This window comes from Mustela putorius, unplaced genomic scaffold, assembly GCF_011764305.1.
Source record: "Mustela putorius furo isolate JIRA1106 unplaced genomic scaffold, ASM1176430v1.1 tig00000145_pilon_pilon_pilon, whole genome shotgun sequence".
NCBI classification, from domain to species: domain Eukaryota; kingdom Metazoa; phylum Chordata; class Mammalia; order Carnivora; family Mustelidae; genus Mustela; species Mustela putorius.
The window spans coordinates 30,980,272-30,991,488 of record NW_025421294.1 but is presented as its reverse complement, the minus strand read 5'-3'; the positions used below and the strand labels follow the sequence as shown (position 1 = coordinate 30,991,488).

Sequence of the window (11,217 nt, the reverse complement as noted above, 5' to 3'; positions counted from 1 at the left end):
CATAGTAGGGACCTAGATCTGAAGAAATGTCTGCTCTGACCTACCCTAACAAAACCTGAAACCAAGCACCTATAAGATATTTAGGGAAGATAGAATTTGGAGGTTGAGTTCCAACAGTTTACAAAAGCTTGGGAATTATGTTGAGATTTAGATAGATCCTCCCTCCCAAGGAATACACTCAAACCTTGTCTAAGTTCAGAGTGACCTGTCAGTAATTGAAATCTTTTCTAAAAAAAAGAGTCAGCCCTCTTCAGAGGAAGATAACAGAATCTTGAATCTCTATAGTATTATCATCTACAGTGTCTCAAACATAAAAAAAAATTAGCCAAGCAAACATGAAAATGTGACCATGGTCAAGGAAAAGTAGTCAATAGAAACTCATCCTGAGATAGTTCACATGTTGCATTTACTAATCAACTTATTGAAATTGGAATCTCAACAGAAGAGAATGAGAAGTGGTAAGAAAAATTATTTGAAGATGTAATGGCAACTTGTATCTTAAATTGATGCGAAAACAAAACAAAACAAAACCAACAAACAAAACCACAACCCTTATAGGCCTAGGTGTATCTTAGGTAGATGAGTGAAAACCAGAGATACAGAAAATAAGTTTTAAATTGGCCAGAGAAAGAGATAAGTTACATAGGGGAAATAATGTTAAGATCGATGACTGACTTCCTATCAGAAAAAAATGAGTCCAAAAGACAATAAAAATGGTATTTCTAATGTATGGGGTAGAGGGGAACCCTATCAACAAAAAGTCTCAGGGAACTTTTTTTAAAAGACTTATTTATTTGAGAGAGACAGAGAGAGAGAGAGAGTGGAAGGAGGGAAGGGGGAGAGAGAGAACCTCAGGCAGACTCCCTGCTGAGCATGGAGCTCAATGTAGGGCTTAGTCTCAAGGTCCTGAGATCATGACCTGAGCTGAAATCAAGAGCCAGATGCTTAACTGACTGAGCCACCCAGGGGCCCCTCTCAATGAATTCTTCAACACGCTTTTTTAATCTATGAAATGATATCTTCACACACATACACAAACAAAAAATCTACAACTGACGTCATACTTGATGGTGAAAACCGAATGTTTCCCATTAGGATTGGAAGCGAGACAAGGATGCCCACTCTTATACTTCTATTCAATTTTTTACTGAAATCAGAGCCAGTATAGTAAGGTGGGAAAAAGAAAAAGAAAGGTATAAATATTGGGAAGAAAAAATACAAAGCATTTCTCTTCACAGATGATCTACCTCTATACAAAGAAAATTTTAAGAAATACAGCAGCAAAATTGCCAGAAGTTGTAACTGGATTTTTCAAGGCCATAGAATATAAAGTCAATTGATAAAAACAAATTTATCTATTTATAGTAGAAATGAAAAGTTAGGAAAATTTTATGGTAACCTCCCAAACCATAAAAGATGTAAGAATAATATAAGAAAAATGGGCAAAACCTCTAAAATGATACCTCCATAGCACAGCTGAGAGAAATTAAAGATCTAAATAAAGGTTTTTATTTATTGGAAGACTAAATATTATCAAGAAGGCCATCTTCCCCACATTGTCTGAGAGTCAACATAATCTCAATGAAAGTTTGTGCCATCTTTTTTGTTGTTGTTGTAAAAATTGGCAAGCTGATTCCAACATGTATTTGGATAAAGAAAAGATAGAGAAGAGTCAAAACAATTTTGTAGAAGAAGAATAAACTGGGTGGGCTTACATTATTTGATTTCAAAATTTATTATAAAGATTTGGTAATCAAAACAATGGGGTATTGGCAGAAACTTGGCAAAGATGAATGATGTGGAATAAAGAATCTGGAAATACAGCTATTTAGATATGTTCAATTGACTCTCAGAAAAACCCACCAATATAATCGAGTCATGGGAAGGTAGTTTATCAATGAAATGGCTCTACAACATCTGGATAACCATGTGAAAAAAATGAATTTCAATACGGCTTTACACCTTGTGTGACGTTAATTCATTATGGGGCATAGAAAGCTACATGAAAGCTATAGCTATCAAACTCTCAGTAAAAAGAAAAGAAAAAGAAAGAAAGAAAGAAGAAAGAAAAACAGGAAATCTACATGACTATAGGGAGGATAATAATTTCTTGGATAGGATACAAGAAAAGCACTAATCAAAAAATTCTTAAAAATAATCATTTGGACATCTCCAAAATTTAAGCCATCTTATGTCCAAAAGATATTGATATGAAAATGAAAAGACAAGCCCTGGATTGGAGAAAATAGTGGCAATACCTCTGTCTACAAAAGCATTTGTATTGGAAATGTATATTTGTATTTATGCATATACACACATATAATATATAAATATAAAAAGATTAAAACTCAGAGAGATGATCAGATAAAAATGACCTGTGTTTGTCCAAATACTAGCTGGTGATCTTAAATTGATGAAACGACCTGTCTTAGTCTTGTTATTATCAACAAAGTGAGGATAGTAGTACCGGGACAAAAATATAAGACATCTTGTATAATGCCTACCAAACAGTGAATGTTCAATAATTTTACTCCAAACAAATAATTGTTTAAAATCCTGTGTAGACTCATACTGATGTGAAAGACCCACTATCAGAAAGACATTTGTTGTATGATTATGTTATGAATGTTTTTGTCAGCCCATAGTTAAAATTCACTTTCCTTTTTAATAAAATTATAATTATGTAACATTGTGGGTCAACTACACTCAAAAAATTTTGGAAGAATTATAGTTTCATCTCACATTATCTTAATACATTTAAGAATCATCTTTTACTACAGTAGGTATGCTCTAGAACATTTTATTTTGTCTTGTATTGCTAGGGAAAGCTAGCAACGAGGGAAGTAAGAAGGATTAGTTAAGAGTGTGGCTTTTAAGCCTTTATAACATAAGAAAAAATAGTGGACTCAATAGATTCTTTTTTCAGGACTGAAGAGAAAAGTGGTATTAGAAATAAGGAATGGGGGGGCACCTGGGTGGCTCAGTGGGTTAAAGCCTCTGCCTTTGGCTCGGGTCATGGTCCCAGGGTCCTGGGATCGAGTCCTGCATCTGGCTCTCTACTCAGCAAGGAGCCTGCTTCCCCCTCTCTCTCTGCCTGCCTCTCTGCCTACTTGTGATCTCTGTGGGCCATATAAATAAATAAAATCTTAAAAAAAAAAAAAAAGAAATGAGGAATGACATTAAAGTCACAGTACTGGTGGGGCAAGACTTGCATGTAGAGAGTATGATCCTAATAGTGTATATATTTTACATGTATTTAGTTATGTACAATGTATTTAGTTATATGAATACATAGGAAATAAAACTGTAGAAACAGACTTTAAAATGTTAACTATAAGTTTTCCCAGATAGTGGGATTATAGGCTAAGTTTGAACTTTATTCTTATATTTCTCAAATTTCTGTAAGAAATATACTACAATATATTTTAATATATTAAATTAAATTTAAATTAAATTAAATTAAATTAAATTTAATTTAATTTAATTTCCTCATTATTTTAATGAGGAAAGCAATATGAATTAGTAATCAAATTACGAATATCATCCTCTTTAGTCTCAGAAGCATTATTTCAAACACCTAACAAGCATGACAAAGAAGACAGATCTCATCAGGTGACAAGTTTATAAAACCTATTTGTGGCTAACGCATTCTGACTATTCTGGTTATTTCTATATAATTCTGGTTATTTCTAAGGGATCTTTTAGTTATGGATAGAAAATCAAAGTTTCATTGTCTAAACAAGCTTTCTGCTCAAAACCCAAAGCAGACATCTTTGTTGAGAGGTAAAATTTGCTATGATTTTCATGTTTTATGGGGAAAAAAAAATCTTTGTACACCTCTTTAATCCTTTAGTAGAAATGTTGACTTCAATTTTTTTGTACTCTGATTGCTAGGACTTAGAATAAGACCTAATAATTTGCTTTTGATTTTTGGATCACATGGGAATAAATAGAAATAAAATAGAAAATAGAAAAATTTTTGGTTGAAATAGGAAAAAAAAAACTCTCAAAGGTTATACACATATGAAATACTGATAGCTGCTGACTCATAATTCTCTCTTTACTTGCCCCTGGGAATGAGGCTTATTTGAAGGATGCCTGTTTCACCATATCACTCCTTATTAGTACCATAAAAGTGAAAATCAACCTACCAGAGGGAATGTGTTATGTCTATTCTAAGTGGCCTAGTACCATTTGATCAGTAAAGTCTAAATGAATGGTTTGGGTAACTGAGAGCGAAGAATCTCTTTTTAGTTAGTTTAAACATAAGGGTGATCAAATCTTTAGCTTTGTAAGGACATTGTGAAAGATAAAACAAAAATTTAAATCTCCATGGATTCCATGATCTCATCCACATGTGACAGGCTAACCTCCATGTGACTAGTTTCTAGCATATTCTTATCTTAGATAATTATTAAATGTTGTATGTTATGTGAGCATATTGTAGGAAGGAATTTTAGATAACTGTTAATTTTGGTTTCAAGTAAAATAAATAATGTTTTCATATATCCAAGCCTATCTGCCACAATATATTTATTAAATTGTTCTGTGTGATAAAATGAAGTAAATATGTTAAAGCTGACCCAGTGCTTATGGGCTCTTAGTAACACAAACACAAAACATGTCCTCCCAGCTGTCAACTCTATGATTTCTTAGTGTAATTATCACGTTTCTCCTTGAAATCATGGAGAAGACATAAGTTTCTCTTGAAAATACTCAACTGGAGAGTTTTAAAAAAATGAGAGTTTAATTTTGTTAATCATAGCTTAGCTTCTCATATTTACTGAAATGTTTTCGGTTTATGTGCACTACTTCTGAAAATTAGTTTTAAACTAATTTCATTGTCAAGTGAAATAGAAAGTTTAATAAGATATACAAATAGTAGAAATATATTAGTTTGATACAACTTATAGAATAATATCTGAATGAATCATTTATAGGTATAGCCCAGGGCACCATAAAGCTGCACAATGAGACTTATTCTCAGATGTATCTTCATTTTTGGGAATTAAAGGCTCCATTTCATTTTTTTTCAATATAAATCAGAACTTGAACAGAATTTATTGGCCTTCCTAGTTGCCAGATTCTAACAGTTATCATTTCCATAAACTCACATTATGAAACTCTATGATGCAGTCTTCAGACCCACTGAGCCAACAGGAGCCAAGGATGAGAGAATTTCAATTTGCATGATCATGGGTCAAGGCAGCAAACAAATCACTGTCCCCTATCACCCTCCCCCCAACGTTGATTTTTATGAAGTTAAGAATACATTATTTGGGCCCTCTTTAAAGAGGTTGACAGTGGAAGAATTAAAGATTAAGAATTATTATCTGATCGGAGTTTTTAAAAATGCTGCTCATGATTTATTTTTTTAGTGGTCCTGAGGGGTACTAACCAGGCTTTTGGAGAAAAGACCTCGCATTTTTAAAATATAATTTGCTTTTTTCATTTCTTTGCTGAGTAGAAACTGGCTGTGCAAAGGACTCTAAGTGACCTTGAAAATAAGCAGTACATTTGTCATAGTTTTATCATGTTGTTTAGTTACAGATAAAGTCCCTTGTTTCACATTATGTAAATCAAATAAATAGTTATGTTGCAGCCTCACGCATTATGATATGATGTATTGTATGTTTAGAAAAAGAAAAAAAATCCCTTTCTGTCTACATCTGAATATACTTTACACTCAGTGATTCTTGGCCCTACAGTGAAGATTTTGATTTTTATGTGGTTCTTTAACTTTCTGCATTACCATATTATTTGGTATCATCTATTGTGGATGTTTCTCTCTCCTTTTGTTTGCTGGGAAAGGGAATTGCAAAATAGAACTATTCATTATTTAATACAATTCCCGAAGCCTCTAACTGATTGTGGGGCCCTTATCACATTAGAGAAATGATTGTGTGTCACCCTTTTCTTTGTGTTCGAGGTAGAAACCTTTTCCACTTATCTTTGTATTCTTCCCTTTTATCCACTGCTTGGCATATAAAAGGCACCTAATAAACCCAAGCCATCCAACTGTGTAGGTTGTGCACTATGCAAGAGTAGAGGGATTTTTATATTGTTGTATATATAAATGTACCCTGAGAATTAAGCAGTGCACAATGTATACAACCAGGCATGGTATTCCTGTGATAAATTTGATTTCTCTATCTTCTGATGTAGAAAGGAGCTAAATATATCTGATCATTTACTTTTAATAAAAATGTCAAAAAACCTCTTCCATTCCTCCTTATCAGTAGTTACATTCAGGTTCTGAATATGTTCCACCACCACATGGATATGTTTTCCTACATCAGTTGTTGTTGGTTTTGAGCCACAGAGACCAATTTTGCAAGTTGAGCACAAAAGAGGTGTCTCTCTGGAATTTTTTGGTAGATGGAAAAATCTATGTAGTACTTAGAAAATTCTATGTAGTACTTAGAATGAGAGGAATAGTTAAGGAACTAGATATCAAGAAAGGCAGTGAGCATGGAAATTTTAGAAATGTCAGCCTCTAGGTTTGGATGATTCGGGGCCATTTATTTTTTCCTACTGTATTATTCACTTTAGATGCTCTGGGAAAAGTGGGTGTGGGTCAGGATAGGGTGAGGAGGCAAATTCTGTGATTAGAAGCTGGTGAAATTTTTAATATATATATGTATATGATATATTTGAAGCTGGTTGACCAGTAGAGAGATGCTGGGGTTCAGGGGATAGTTAGGGTCTTCCTCAGTGGAAATCTCTTGGATTTTAAAAACTTTCAATTATAATCCTTGGACAAGTGTTCCAATGAATGTTTTGTTCAGATGTATAAAATTTTCTGTTTTGTGTCTTGAATATTTGAAAAGGATGCAGTTCACTAGTTTAACTTTGAAGTTTTAGGGCATGGTATTTTGATTGATTAAGTTTAACAGGATAAAATTTCAGTGTGTCTTCCCTCATTTATTTAGAGTTGTCTTTTTAATTTGGGCATGTATTTTCAAAAATATCTTTTTTTTTTTTTAATTTTACTTTTTTTTTTTCAGTGTTCCAAAATTCATTGTTTATGCACCACACCCAGTGCTCCATGCAATACATGCCCTCCTTGATACCCACCACCAGGCTCACCCAAACCCCACCTCTCTCCCCTCCCAAACCCTCAATTTGTTTCTCAGAGTCCACAGTCTCTCATGGTTTGTCTCCCCCTCCAATTTCCCCCAACTCACTTCTCCTCTCCATGTCCCAATGTCTTCCATGTTTATTTAACACAAAAACAAGGTATAAATATTAAGACACTCAATTCTGATGGACATTCTGCCTGTGTAGTTCATGAAAATTTTTTTCTTTGCTATTTGCTTTTTAATAATTAACAAAAATGAGCCTACTTTAAAGCATTAATTCAATTGGAACAGTAGATTTTTAAGGCATATGCAAGTAATATTGATAAGATTATATCTTCTATATACAAAAGAAAAGCTGTTTTATACAGTGAAGATTAATGTATCAAGTGGTAACAGCCAACTTTCAGTAATCCAGAATCAATCAACAAGTTTTTTCAGATTTTACAGAATAAAAAATAATAGACTATTTGAGAAAAAACATTTAAAAATTTAAATGAGTGAAAGCATATGTTGCTGTTCCTATTGTTTGGAAATATGCATTTATCAGTATATATAGCACATTCTAACACTGCATTGTGTATATTGCATTTTGGGCATGACCCACTCCCTTGCAGTTCAGTGAGAGGTCTCTACAGTGGGCCTTGTCTAGACCAGACATATCTCTGATATACAGTATAAACCAGAGGCAGGAGAAAGCATGGCTGCTAAAACAAACCAAAGCCACTGAAGGAAATCCTGAAGGATGTACTTAAAGAATAAGGAGCTCTCTAGAAAGTAAAGATCCAACCTATTACTGAGAAAATATATTGCTAAATACATGGGCAAATCTAATAATGGTTTAGAATATCTAAATTGAGATTTGGAAAATTGAGATAGAATTATAATGTCAAATAAAAATAACATGAAAGATTGAAGGGAGGTATTGAATTAAAAGCATTTGATGTCCTTTCTTCAGGAGGAGCCTGAAGATAATTTTTAACTCCAGACATTCAAGTGAACGTTGTAGGCAGAATAATGTCCCTATTCTAATTCATAGACCTTGTGACTATGTTATCTTACATTCTGGAAAAAGGTATTTGTGGATGTGATTATGTTTCAGATTTTGAGATTGAGGGATTATCCTCGATTACCTAGGGAGCCCAATGTAATCACAGGTGATAGGGAAAGAGGGAAGCAAGAGGCATGATGGCAGAAGGAGACCAAGCAAGTGATACCATTGTCAGCTTTGAGGATGGAAGGGAACTGTGAGTCAAGAAGTACAGCAACCTCTAGAAGCTGGGAAAGGCAAAGAAATGCATTCTTACCTAGAGCTTCTAGAAGAAACCCAGTACTCCTCATACCTTGATTTTAGCCCAGTGAACTCCAAACTTCTGACTTCGAGACTGTAAGATGATACATTTATGTTACATCACTGTATTTGTGAAATTTGTTACAGCACACAAATTTAAATGTGGAAGTAACAAACACAATCTAACGTTATTTTTCAAGTAGTAGCAAAAAAAAAAGAAAGGAAAATAAAACTAGATAGGAAGGAAAGTATAATGGGAAATAGAATTAACAAATAATAAAGAAAAAACAAATAAAGAAATCAAATATATCCATAATAAAATATTAAATTCATTTTTATATTATATAATTAGGTTTTATAATTTTAACCATATGCTTTTTTGTAAGAGACTTGGAGAAAATGAAAGCTGAAAGTAAAACAGAAAAAAAATACCAAGAAAACATCAACGTATTACTAGTATATTAATATTTGTTAATATCAGATGTAATAAACTTTAATACAGAAAACATTAGGAGGGTACATATGGTTTCTATACAATAGTAAAAAATAATTCAAAATAAATTATAAAAATTCAGAGAGTTAGTTTCAACTTAATTTCAACATAAAGGAAAAATTAGCCAGAATCAGGAGGGAGCAACAAATGTATAACCACAATGGAATTTTAGCACCTCTTTTTCAGTTACAGATTTAAAAATAAATTTAGAATTTCTAGTTTTCTTAAGCAATTTTATGTCAGAGTTGGGTATGTCACTAGATCTAATGCACATGTATAGCTTTGTTCCAATCCATTTGAAAATATACATTTTTAAAATTTTAATCCCAGGATAGTTAACATACAGTGTTACATTACTTTCAGGTGTACAATATTGTGATTCAAATTTCTATATCTTATTCATTGTTCATCACCATACTTATATTCTTAAAATCCCTTAACCTTTTCACCCATGCCCCCCACCCATGTCCCCTCTGGCACCCTCCAGTTCTCTATATTTAAGTGTTGGGTTTTTTGTTTATTTCTTTACATTTTAAATATGCATGGGACATTTTTACAGACCTGCACTGATATTAAATCACAGATGCTGCTAATGAGCTGGGAAAATGTGAATTGAAAACTAACCATTTTAATCATCAAAGTGTAGATGTCGTTGGTGTGATTGACAAGAGGGTTGCACGTAATTTTACAATTTTTAATTTAGAAACGGCATTCAGATCGCTATAACAGAGTGAGGAATAAAAAAATTTTTTTTTTATTTCTCTTTCACACACCCGCAAAGACTAATTAGTGTATTGTTTGTAATAGTAAAAATTCTGTAGAATCTAAACATCTTTGCTCATCAGTAGGAAATTGCTTAAATTATAGTATAGAAATAACAGCAAGAACAACAAAACAACAAAAATGTGAACAACTAATTTCGGACAGCTTAGTAGGTACCTGGCATTGTTTTTAAATTTTCTCTGTGTTTACTTATCCAACACATTCACTAAACTCACATTAAAGTATTCTATATGTAGAGACTCAGTCAGTTAAGCATCTGACTTCCACCAGGGGAGATGAATTCAGGGTCCTGGGATCGAGTCTTGCATTGGGCTCCCTGCTCAGCTCCCTGCTCAGTTGGAATTGGCTTTTCCCTCTCCTTCTGCCCTACCCCTTTCTTTAAATAAATAAGTAAATGTGTGTATGTAGGTATGTCTTATTAAATTAATCTTTATTATTTATTTATTTTTTATTATCTAATCTATATTATTTATTAAATAAATCTAATAAGATCTAATCTTATTAAATCTCCTAACCTGCACTATAAACCTACATGGTAGATAGTGTCCTTATTATCCCTTTTTTCTGTAGAGATAACAGAGGCACAAGAAGCTTCAGTAAGTTGCCAAAGGTCACATAACTAGTAAAATTGAAAAGGTAGTTAAAATTGTGCTTTCATATAGTTTGCTCTGAAGCTCTTCAAGATACGGTATTCAAGTTGTAGCATATTTTTCATGGTTATATTCTGCCTCTGTGTAAAAATACTAATTTCTTCATGCCCCCCCCTTTTTTAAGATTTTATTTGTTTATTTGACAGAGAGAAAGAGATCACAAGTAGGCAGAGCAACAGGCAGAGAGAGAGCGGGAAGCAGGCTCCCCGCTGAACAGAGAGCCCAATGCGGGGTTCAATCACAGAACCCTGAGATCATAACCTGGGTCAAAGGCAGAGACTTAACCCACTGAGCCACCCAGCTGCACTCCTCATGCCCTTTTAAAAATGATTACTATCAGTCTTTTAAAAATTTTGCCAGTGTTATGATGTAAAATATTTTGCTGTTTTAAATCGTGTTTTTTAAATTTGACTCTTCTATCTGGAAATTATTTTTGTGCCTGTGAAGCAGAGATCTTTCAGTATTTATCAAACAGAAAGCCATGTCCTAATACCCGATACTGTTTTTTGTAATAAAAAAATGAAATCCGGTAAAATTCAAAACAAGATAGAATTTTATTTTTGAAGTATTTTTAATGAAATAAGACAACATGCTTTAGTATTATATCATAAAAGATGTGTCATTAAAAATTTAATAATTTAATAATTCTCGGGGCACCTAGGTGGCTCTGCCTTTGAGCTCAGGTCATGATCTCAGGGTCCTGGGATCAAGCCCCACATCGGGCTCTCTGCTCACCAGGGAGCCTGCTTCTTCCTCTCTCTCTGCCTGCCTCTCTGCCTACTTGTGATCTCTGTCTGTCAAATAAATAAAAAAAAATCTTTAAAAAATATTTAATAATTCTCATTTTTTCTTAGAATTAAAATTTGATCTTATTTTCAGTTCTGTTAAATTGTTGGAGATAATTCAGTTGTTAATGTAACC

At 33.2% G+C, this 11,217-nt stretch overlaps 1 protein-coding gene across 1 annotated transcript in view; it reads left to right on the top strand.

Moving 5' to 3' along the window:
* The window catches only part of ADAMTS19 (ADAM metallopeptidase with thrombospondin type 1 motif 19), a 256,769-nt gene that overhangs the window by 59,217 nt on the left and 186,335 nt on the right, over window positions 1-11,217 (top strand). The window lies entirely within an intron of this gene.